We start from the raw sequence: 12645 nt of genomic DNA, 5'->3' as shown, positions 1-12645 counted from the left end.
AATTCTATTCTGTATTGCCTTCTTCTGTCGAGGAGCGACCAGCCAAGGATAATATGGACTGCGTCGCTTGGACAGTACGTAATATATCTCGTATTTTCCATCCAACAACAACGAGATATTGATCCTCCCTTGCCGCAGTATGTCAGACTTAGTTTCACCCTTGTTTATCGCAAGGCATGGGCGACATCTCCGTCTGTCAACCAAGCAGACGATCGTTGTTTTAAAGGACGAAACAGGTATCGATGATCAGTCATTAAGTGTTCGGGGAGCTCTAGGAAGAGAATTATTCCCTTGTGGCGCACACCAGGCCTCCTATACACACGCCGTGCCCCTTATCTACATACGGAATGCGCTAGGCGGTCTTCAGCTGCATACCGGCGCCCTGAATTCATGCCCAACGTTCAATGTATTCGCAGACGCTCATAGTCTTGCCCCTCGGGTTTCTCTATTGTTGTGGTGGTACACGTGCCTTCAGCTTTATGCTTTTCGTGTGTCAGGACAATTATACGATAACGTGGTGTGACACATTTTCCTTCTTGACTAATTTTGATACTCTGGATGTTAAAAGCCACATTGCTGCCATACAGTAAAGTACACCTGTGCCAGATCCTTCGCAAAACCGACGGCAGTGTGAAGTGGGAGTTTCATCTGAATTTCCTCTACTATACCGCATTCGACAACTCTCTGATATGTCTTATTACTGCAAACCTTCTTAGAACACTACTAAATACACTTCGTACTCACCACAACACTTTACATTAGCAAGTCATTTGAATTTTTTCAGAGAAAGTAATTTAGCTTCACTGCTACAATTATACCTTTAAAGGAACAGAAAACTGAATTTCTGGCTCTTCAAGATTATAATAACAGCAATCACCAGTACTAATGTGTTCCCATGCCACAACTGGTATTCAGTTTGCTGAACTGCATGTATTGGCCTGCTGCTTCTCACCTAGCCACCATTAGAAAACATACGCTATTATCTTATTGTACACCCAAGCTTGCAGCTGAGCTTCCTTGGATTTCTTCCGTTACTTGCCATTCCGAGTCTGCACTTTTCGCCGTCCGATCGATTTTGCTGACCGAATGCATCGGTCGTAAGATAAGCGATTCCAGGCGTCTGGTTGGACCTGCTTCCACAAGAACACTAGTTCTCGTGATTCGTAAGCATTCATTACCGCACAGTGCCTCTTATTTTTCCCCTCTTTCCACTTCTGGGTTGACGCGAAGTATTATCGTTACGCATGAAATATGTCACATTCCATAGTCTGTTGTGAAAGTTCGACGTTTCACGCTGTCACATTCCACATATCATACTTCACCATTTCGTTCAACGACATACAGGCAACTGTCTGCCAACATTATTCCTGCTGCCAATTACTAAGTGAATAAAACCTTTGCGTTATTAGCTGACTAACAGAAACAGTGCTAAAACTTATTCGTCCTAATGAGTTATGATGTGTATTATTGTAAGCAACAAGGCTAGTATTAGATGGCACTGCTATTAAAGCCTTATAAACAAATGATAACCACATTCACTGAGACACTTCAGTACCATCGCGCACTCATCAGTTGTTACCGACCCTTACCATGAGGTGCTGTATTATGTTTGCTATACGTACTAGTGATGCGAGTGCACCACCTTTCCAATACCATCCATCGTAATCGGGTTTAATGTTTGAGTAGTTGGATAATGTACTGTACTCCTCTCACCAAGTCAGTATAGTGGGTGACTTGGACGTACCCGGTTTATAAGAAGAAGCAGTAGCGCTACAAAAGATTACCAATCGATCAATGGCGTGTTAAACATTGTTGCGAAGGTCGGGCCGAAGCGGAACGCCTCGTGCCTTACGGGACATTCGACAGATGCTTTACCTCCCAGGAACAATTGCGAAGCATTTCGGACGCCTTGCCGCTGCAACACACCAAGCGAGCTTGGTTCAACGCGGGCGGCGCTGCACTGAAAGCAATATTCGGCACCTCTGACCAAACCGATACTGATCGTTGGGATAAAACTCTCCGGCAAGTAACTTCCTTTGCTACCCAAAACCATGAAACCCTTGTACGCCAACATGTGAGGCTTGCTCATATCGAGGACAATCTTCTATCTACCATCAGATATATTAATAGTGTAACTACTGAACTAATACAACAATATGAGGAACTAAGGAATTCAATCCAGCATGAATTGGTTACTATGCACCAGGAACTGTCAAGCCTAACCGCTACCTAGAAGTAACAAATGGACTACAAAATCGTGTAACACCCATGCAACCAGGATACATGCTATTACATTGCATGCTATTTTTCAGCTAGCTTTACAACAAAAACTTAGACCTAACTTATTACCATCTGAATTGTTCTTGCAAACGCTCACTAATATTTCTTTTTACTTGTTGTCGACAGTGCAAATGGCCACCCAAAAACATATCCTCAGACAAACCCAGGATATCCTGCTAATGTGTTCTACGCTATCACCTACTACTGGGGTAAGGCACTGTGAAATCACACTGTTCCTAGAAGAGACTAAAACCACTCCTATCCCTCGTATCGCCCGTACGATACACGAACCTTGGTTGGTCCCTGTCGGAAACAGTTTGCCGTACTTCGTGCCATAACCTATGTTAGTAGTTTTCATTTGCTATCAGTCTACACTCTTGTCTCAGACCTACCGGTTCGTCACACATAGCTATGGATTATTGTTTAACATTTCTTCTTGCGACATAGTTACGCCCACTGTTAAGCTTTCTGCTCATTTAACCTACTCCCACCGCACTAGACGTAAACATTTTTGTGTTACACCTGCCTGAAGTACGTACTGTGTTACCACACCCAGACAGCTTGCCGGTATTACCCAACAATTCTAAGACCCGACTTTAACAAATTATTAGCTAAAGAACACGGATAATTCACTCTTGACCGCGCAATTGCACGTGTCGTTGAATGAACGACACAGACTGCAGGCGCCGAGTGGCCATTCCCAGCGCTAAAACTTCCCTGTAACTGTAATCCTTGTTTGCCGTATTGAATAGATCTATTATACCCTTCGCTATTGTGAATGTTTTAAACCCGACGCAACCAATACCCGAGCAGCAAATATCGTGTTAATACCTAGGGACGCTTCAGGAATGCGTCTCCCTTATATTACGACACAGAGATTAGAGTTTTGTGTTATTACATTGATGTTCCTTTAAATTCCTCAAATTTTGTGTCTTGTGTTGAAGTCATGTAGTGTCACTATAGTGGATAATTGTGTATCGAAAAGTATTTGTATTTGACCATGGAAGTCCTGCGTATCAGGAAAAAGGATTATCTTGCAGTTTTTATTGATAAACGTAGATGATTATACGGTTTTGTGAACTACCGTCACATTATTTTCATTAGTTGAACAAAGACATCACGTGGTGTTTATATTACAACTAACTCTTCTACTGCTATTTTTTTAAATGGCACTGCACCCTCAATTCTTCCGTGGGCCCTCCACTGATACGAATCTCGTCCTTGAGTGCTGAAGTCGCCTATAATCCGCGAGGCCTACTCACTGAGGCTGCCGACCCCCTACTGCAGCAACCACCACTGTCGGTTTCGACTGGACGCCCACACAGCGGCCCCCGAGCCCTCACGCCCGCCGCGCTCAACCACTGTGCGTCTGCCCGTCTCGAGCAACCTCGCATCAAAACCCAACTCAGAGGACCACTTCTCTGTCAGTTTGCTTAATTTTATTTAATTTTATAACAACTTGTATGTGGCCATTCTACTCGTGGCTTTCACAAATGTCAAAACCAAATCAACTTATTATAATAAATTATATAATTATATTAAATTATATCACCTGTATACAGGGTGTTACAAAAAGGTACGGCCAAACTTTCAGGAAACATTCCTCACACACAAAGAAAGAAAATATGTTATGTGGACATGTGTCCGGAAACGCTTACTTTCCATGTTAGAGCTCATTTTATTACTTCTCTTCAAATCACATTAATCATGGAATGGAAACACACAGCAACAGAACGTACCAGCGTGACGTCAAACACTTTGTTACAGGAAATGTTCAAAATGTCCTCCGTTTGCGAGGATACATGCATCCACCCTCCGTCGCATGGAATCCCTGATGCGCTGAGGCAGCCCTGGAGAATGGCGTATTGTATCACAGCCGTCCATATTACGAGCACGAAAAGTCTCTACATTTGGTACCGGGCTTGCGTAGACAAGAGCTTTCAAATGCCCCCATAAATGAAAGTCAAGAGGGTTGAGGCCAGGAGAGCGAGGAAGCCATGGAATTGGTCCGCCTCTACCAATCCATCGGTCACCGAATCTGTTGTTGAGAAGCGTACGAACACTTCGACTGAAATGTGCATGAGCTCCATCGTGCATGAACCACATGTTGTGTCGTACTTGTAAAGGCACATGTTCTAGCAGCACAGGTAGAGTATCCCGTATGAAATCATGATAACGTGCTCCATTGAGCGTAGGTGGCAAGACATCACCAACAACGCCTGCCCAAACGTTCACAGAAAATCTGTGTTGATGACGTGATTGCAGAACTGCTTGCGGATTTTCGTCAGCCCACACATGTTGATTGTGAAAATTTACAATTTGATCACGTTGGAATGAAGCCTAATCCGTAAAGAGAACATTTGCACTGAAATGAGAATTGACACGTTGTTGGATGAACCATTCGCAGAAGTGTACCCGTGGAGGCCAATCAGCTGCTGATAGTGCCTGCACACGCTGTACATGGTACGCAAACAACTGGTTTTTCCGTAGCACTCTCCATACAGTGACGTGGTCAACGTTACCTTTTACAGCAGCATCTTCTCTGACGCTGACATTAGGGTTATCGTCAACTGCAGGAAGAATTGCCTCGTCCATTGCAGGTGTCCTCGTCGTTCTAGGTCTTCCCCAGTCGCGAGTAATAGGCTGGAATGTTGCGTGCTCCCTAAGACGCCGATCAATTGCTTCGAACGTCTTCCTGTCGGGACACCTTCGTTCTGGAAATCTGTCTCGATACAAACGTACCGCGCTACGGCTATTGCCCCGTGCTAATCCATACATCAAATGGGCATCTGCCAACTCCGCATTTATAAACATTGCACTGACTGCAAAACCACGTTCATGATGAACACTAACGTGTTGATGCTACGTACTGATGTGCTTGATGCTAGTACTGTAGAGCAATAAGTCGCATGTCAACACAAGCACCGAAGTCAACATTACCTTCCTTCAATTGGGCCAACTGGCGGTGAATCGAGGAAGTACAGTACATACTGACGAAACTAAAATGAGCTCTAACATGGAAATTAAGCGTTTCCGGACACATGTCCACATAACATATTTTCTTTATTTGTGTGTGAGGAATGTTTCCTGAAAGTTTGGCCGTACCTTTTTGTAACACCCTATATATATACACTCCTGGAAATTGAAATAAGAACACCGTGAATTCATTGTCCCAGGAAGGGGAAACTTTATTGACACATTCCTGGGGTCAGATACATCACATGATCACACTGACAGAACCACAGGCACATAGACACAGGCAACAGAGAATGCACAATGTCGGCACTAGTACAGTGTATATCCACCTTTCGCAGCAATGCAGGCTGCTATTCTCCCATGGAGACGATCGTAGAGATGCTGGATGTAGTCCTGTGGAACGGCTTGCCATGCCATTTCCACCTGGCGCCTCAGTTGGACCAGCGTTCGTGCTGGACGTGCAGACCGCGTGAGACGACGCTTCATCCAGTCCCAAACATGCTCAATGGGGGACAGATCCGGAGATCTTGCTGGCCAGGGTAGTTGACTTACACCTTCTAGAGCACGTTGGGTGGCAAGGGATACATGCGGACGTGCATTGTCCTGTTGGAACAGCAAGTTCCCTTGCCGGTCTAGGAATGGTAGAACGATGGGTTCGATGACGGTTTGGATGTACCGTGCACTATTCAGTGTCCCCTCGACGATCACCAGTGGTGTACGGCCAGTGTAGGAGATCGCTCCCCACACCATGATGCCGGGTGTTGGCCCTGTGTGCCTCGGTCGTATGCAGTCCTGATTGTGGCGCTCACCTGCACGGCGCCAAACACGCATACGACCATCATTGGCACCAAGGCAGAAGCGACTCTCATCGCTGAAGACGACACGTCTCCATTCGTCCCTCCATTCACGCCTGTCGCGACACCACTGGAGGCGGGCTGCACGATGTTGGGGCGTGAGCGGAAGACGGCCTAACGGTGTGCGGGACCGTAGCCCAGCTTCATGGAGACGGTTGCGAATGGTCGTCGCCGATACCCCAGGAGCAACAGTGTCCCTAATTTGCTGGGAAGTGGCGGGGCGGTCCCCTACGGCACTGCGTAGGATCCTACGGTCTTGGCGTGCATCCGTGCGTCGCTGCGGTCCGGTCCCAGGTCGACGGGCACGTGCACCTTCCGCCGACCACTGGCGACAACATCGATGTACTGTGGAGACCTCACGCCCCACGTGTTGAGCAATTCGGCGGTACGTCCACCCGGCCTCCCGCATGCCCACTATACGCCCTCGCTCAAAGTCCGTCAACTGCACATACGGTTCACGTCCACGCTGTCGCGGCATGCTACCAATGTTAAAGACTGCGATGGAGCTCCGTATGCCACGGCAAACTGGCTGACACTGACGGCGGCGGTGCACAAATGCTGCGCAGCTAGCGCCATTCGACGGCCAACACCGCGGTTCCTGGTGTGTCCGCTGTGCCGTGCGTGTGATCATTGCTTGTACAGCCCTCTCGCAGTGTCCGGAGCAAGTATGGTGGGTCTGACACACCGGTGTCAATGTGTTCTTTTTTCCATTTCCAGGAGTATATATATATATATATATATATATATATATATATATATATATATATATATATATATATATATATGCCCTGTAAACAATGCACCTTTTTAATGATTTGCTATAATTCAATTCTCCCGAAGTTTCTTAGGTTCCACATTACCATAAACGTCGGCAGAACTTTCTGCGGGAGCCATTGACATTAGCATTAAGTTTTATAATTTTTAGCTCTCACGAAAGAGGAGGGTAATGTGCGCGGTGAGCAGTTTTATTGAGAGGAAAATCCGGTTTCCAAATTTTTTTTTTCGAATTCTCAATTTTAATCGTCTTTGATATGACATAAGGTGCTGTCTCTGTAGTAAGACAGTGGCTGAGCCTGGATCAGCAATGGAACCGGATGTTTTGCATATCACCCCCGCTCTGTCCACGTGAACATGGTCCCACGGTAACACCGCTGAACAGGGCCACTATGTTGCGTAATTGAGTATCGCTGACGAAGAGACCTCACTGAAGCGCCCTCTGCCCACCAATAGGAGGGCTGGAGGGTGGGGGAGGCGGTAACGTGAGGCGCACCGGACGGGTTGGTGAGAATTCATAGGTATTGACGGCACTCTTGCCTGCCAGCTCAGTTCAAGACCTCCCTTTGGGGGTGCAGTGACCCTCAGTATAACTGCGGCAGCCTCGTTTTGCTGTTGCGAGTTTGAGTAATATACCCCCTAGGCGCAGGATTTTGAGACTCAGCTTTCAGGCAAGAAGATGGGAAGTTGCGGTATTGAATAAGGCAACCAAACATTGTCGCTGTGGTCCTGATGCATAAAGTCACATTATGCAATAATTTGTGCACTGTGTGTGTTAGTGATCGCAGTGCCTGGTAATAAGGAATGGAAGGTCAGGTAGCACTATCGTTTTACATTATGAAATAACTTCTGTGTACAAAATTATTGTGCACAGGGGATAAACCATTTGAGAATGCGCAGTATTAAACAGACTAGCCTGGTATTCAGGATTATGGAGTCTTCGATCTCCATCCGGCCATCCTAATTTAGGGCTTCCACGGGCTTCCACGGTTCCTACTATAAGGCCATGGCCGACGACTAGTCGCGTCCTTGTGAAACTAGACCTTTTAAAATGTAAATTCCTGTATATATTGACAACGTTTTTAACTTGTTTGGTTTTACACTGCAATACCATGACATGTTCACTATCCTTCTGAAAGTGATCCACCACGGGTGTATAGGGCTACTACTACTACTATGTTAGCATCATAATGACGATTCTCAGGAAAAACAATGTAGAGGGGACAGTGAATACCAGCTTAAAGAAAATGCAGTAATACTTGCACAAGCTCCAGCTACTAAGTTCCGATGATATGCATAGGAAGACGAAATATGAGGAATTGTTTGAGGAGACATGTTACATGTGCAAAATCAGCCTAGAATGGTAAACGGTGGAAACAGGATTATGCGTACTGCAGCGGCAGTAGTTGCTACAGCTATTAAGAACCTCTGTGAATGGGGACAGGCAACAACGGCTATAATTGCTCTATAGACTGCTTGTAAATCTAAATTAAGCTTTGCCGTAGTGGCCACAGCCGGAACCGACCATTTGATGTTATTAGTACGTGAATCAGGCATTTCTACACATGCGAACTCAAGTCTGTGTGAGTAGGTCAGGCAGGTGTGCTTCGTGAATAAATGAATTTAAAAAAGTAAACAATCCCAGACATACATTCAACGAAGCAATAAAAATATGTGTTTCCGTAATTCATGATGACTAAATTTGCGAAATCTTCTGGTTTTCAGTGACGTCGCAGAAAACAACGCTCATTTCTTGATGCCGTGTTCGAGTTTATCGAAACGACGTAGTTCATAACATACTTGAACTCTGAAACCTACCTAGGATCCGGTTAAAAAGAAATCAGAATATTGATAATCACCTAATAATGGCAACTGCTAACTTGTCTGCTGGTTACATATCAGAAACTATCTGCCTTGAAGTAGTTTACTGCACTGACTGTGCAGAAGGAAGCTATCATGATTATCATCACTGTAATTTCACATCCACTGCTGTATAAATGCCTCATCAAGGCATATCCATACATTTAGCTGTATTTATTTACGTTACTTCTGATTTTTTTCTAACTTACGTACCCACCTCCATTATGACGTCGCTAGTTTTTTCCTTATTTTCTGAAATCAGCTAAAGGACTTCTCTGGACTATCTGCCAATCATTATTCTATATAAATCTCCAGGCCACGTTCATTTTATTTTCATTGCTGTCATAAAATACGTTTTCTACTCCAGTCTGTTCTATGACCTACTTGTTTACTTCCTTGTTCAAATGGTTCAAATGGCTCTGAGCACTATGGGACTTAACTTCTGAGGTCATCAGTCCCCTAGAACTTAGAACTACTTAAACCTAACTAACCTAAGGACATAACACACATCTATGCCCGAGGCAGGATTCGAACCTGCGACCGGAGCAGTCGCACGGTTCCGGACTGCGCGCCTAGAACCGCGAGACCACCGCGGCCGGCTTACTTCCTTGTATCTCTTCGAATTCCCAATAGGAGATGCTCTACTTCCCCCTCTATAATGCTCAGTTTTTGAATAGTTTCCTCTTTACGAGTTTATGTGTCACAGATGTAAGTATAAACCGGAAAAACATGCTGATAGGAAGCTTTGAGTTTCAGATACATAGGAAACCATTGTGCGCAATTTTCTACAGGCGTAAGCTGCTTACTGTAGTGTAAAGAGGCCATGGTCCAACTCTATAGCTATTACGTACCAAACTTTCCTCCATTGCCAAGTTAATATTCTTTGATGACTCAAATGTATCCTGTTTACATGTACTTTCCTTATTGGGCAATACGGCTCTTTTCGGTTCAGTTTGATTCAGTACGCCTCCATTAGCTACTCGATCAACCGAGATAATCTTCGGCATTGTTCTGCAGCATCACATTTGAAAAACTTCTACTTTTTTGTCCATATTAATCCCTTACTTTTCTATCATAAAGTCCTCGGTACAAGACCTAAGCGAAAACAAGCCCCTTACAGCAGCTGATATACACACTTCAAAAAGGTTTTGCATCGCCTCGGTTGTGAGAGTTCCGGAACCTGTACAGAAACCTGGAATAGAGATCAACATAAACATCATTTCCGCCCTTTTGTTTTTTCATGAAAACCACACATTGCATGTTGTACCACCATACAGTGAGACCTTCAGAGGTGGTGGTCCACATTGGTACCTCTAACACCCTGGAGCACGTCATTGATGCATGCCTGTATTCGTCGTGGCAAACTATCCACAAGTTCATCAAGGCACGGTTGGTCCAGATTGTCCCACTCCTCAAAGCCGATTCGGCGTAGATCCCTCAGAGTGATTGGTTGGTCACGTCTTCCATAGACAGTCCTTTTCAATCTATCCCAGGCATGTTCGATAGGGTTAATATCTCGAGAACATGTCGTTATCCTGAAAGACGTCATTCACAAGATGTCCACGATGGGGCCGCGAATTGTCATCGATGAAGACGAATGCCTCGCCAATATGCTGCCGATATGGTTTCAATATCGGTCTGAGGATGGCATTCACGTATCGTACAGCCGTTACGAGGCCTTCCATGACAACCAGCTGTGTACGTCGGCCCCACATAACGCCACCCCAAAACAGCAGGGAACTTCAACCTTGCTGCACTCGCTCCACAGAGTGTCTAAGGCGTTTAGCCTGACCGTGTTGCCACCAAACACGTCTTCGGCGATTGTCTCGTTGAAGGTATACGCGCGAGCGGTTCTAGGATCTTCAATCCGAAACCGCGCTGTTGCTACTGTCACAGGTTTGAATCCTGCCTCGGGCATTGATGTGTGTGATGTCCTTAGGTTAATTAGATTTAAGTAGTTCTAGGTATAGGGGACTGATTACCTCAGATGTTAAGTCCCATTTTGAAGGTATACGCGACACTCATCGGTGAAGAAAACTTGATGCCAGTCCTGAGCGGTCCATTCGGCATGTTGTTGGGCCCATCTGTACCGCGCTGCATGGTATCGTGGTTGCAAAGATGGACCTCACCATGGACGTCAGGAGTGAAGTTGCGTATCATGCCGCCTATTGCACACAGTTTGAGTCGTAACACGACGTCCTGCGGCTGCACGAGAAGCATTATTCAACATGGTGGCATTACTGTCACTGTTACTCCGAGCCATAATCCGTAGGTAGCGGTCATCCACTGCAGTAGTAGCTCTTGGGCGGCCTGAGTGAGGCATTTCATCGACAGTTCCTATCTCTGTATCTCCTCCATGTCCGAACCACACCCCTTTGGTTGACTCCGAGACGCCTGGCCACTTCCCTTATTCAGAGCCGTTCCTGACACAAAGTGACAATGCGGACGCGATGAAACCGCGGTATTGACTGTCTATTCGTGGTTGAACTACAGATAACACGAGCAGCATACCTCCTTCCCAGTGGAATGACTGGAACTGATCGGCTGTCGGACCGCGTCCTTCTAATAGGCGCTGCTAATGCATGGTTGTTTACATCTTTGGGCGGGTTTAGTGACATCTCTGAACAGTCAAAGGGCATATGTCTGTGATACAACACCTACATTCAACGTCTATCTTCAGGAGTTCTGGGAACCGGGGTGCAAAACTTTTTTGATGTGTGTACTTGCGGGAGGTAGCTATGACGATACTGGCCCACCAGGTGTGCAGGATGTATGAGATAGGGGAAATGCCTTCAGACTTCAAAAAGAATGTAATAATTACAATTCTAAAGTAAGCAGAAGCTGACGTGTATTATTATTACCGAGCTGTCAGTTTAATAACTCACGGTTGCAAAATACTGACACGAATTATTTACAGAAAAGTGGAAAAAAACTGGTAGAAGCTGGCAGTGAGTAAGATCATTTTGAGTTCCGGAGAAATGTAAAACGCGAGTCAGTACTAACCCTTCGACTTATCTTAGATGGTAGCTGACAGAAAGGCAAACCCATGTTTACGGCTTGTGTAGGTTTAGAGACAGATTTTGACAATGTTGACTCGAATATACTCTTTGTGATTCTGAGGGTAGCATCGGCAAAACACAGCCGGCGAAAGTTAATATACAACCTGTACGGAAACCAAACGCTAGTTGTAAGAGTCTAAAGACATGTAAGAGATGTAGCAGTTGAAAAGGGAGTAAGATAGTGTTGTAGCATATCCCCGATGCTATTCAACATGTACATCGAGCAAGTAGTAAAGGAAGCCAAAGAATAATTTGGGGAAGAAATTAAATTTCAGGATGAACAACTAAACTTTTTTGAAATAAATTTCCCCATTTGATTGTTAATTGTTCATTTATTTTACACAGTCATTATTTCGGATCTATATTCATTCCAAAATGAATGTTGAAATGTCAAAATATGTGTGATCTGTTTGTGAAATGTCACCAACAGAAAAACGTAGTTCGGGCCTTATAGACCACCTGTCGTATTATAGGAGGTGAGTGCATATTGAAGATACATAATACGATTGAAACTGCACACTGTGAAAAACCACTGAACACACAGTACGGCGTATTTAACCACTCTTAACAATTTCTGGTTGTCTCAGCGTACCCAGGTACCAGACCGTTAATTTCTAACTTTACTTTCCAATCTCTATCATTTTAATCTGCATTTTATAACTAATACAGTGTGGTCAGTGTCGACGTCTTCCTCTGCAAATGCATAGCAACTCAAACTTTCCACTAAAATCTCTATATTACGACTTTTCACTCTATGACACTTTCCAGGTGTCTTGAGTGTACAGAACCTTCTTTTCATTCTTAAATCAATTGTTTCTTATGACTGATACGTGCTCCGTATA

Source organism: Schistocerca nitens, chromosome 3 (assembly GCF_023898315.1).
Source record: "Schistocerca nitens isolate TAMUIC-IGC-003100 chromosome 3, iqSchNite1.1, whole genome shotgun sequence".
In the NCBI taxonomy this organism is placed as follows: Eukaryota; Metazoa; Arthropoda; class Insecta; order Orthoptera; family Acrididae; genus Schistocerca; species Schistocerca nitens.
Note: the sequence above shows the minus strand (reverse complement) of the source record.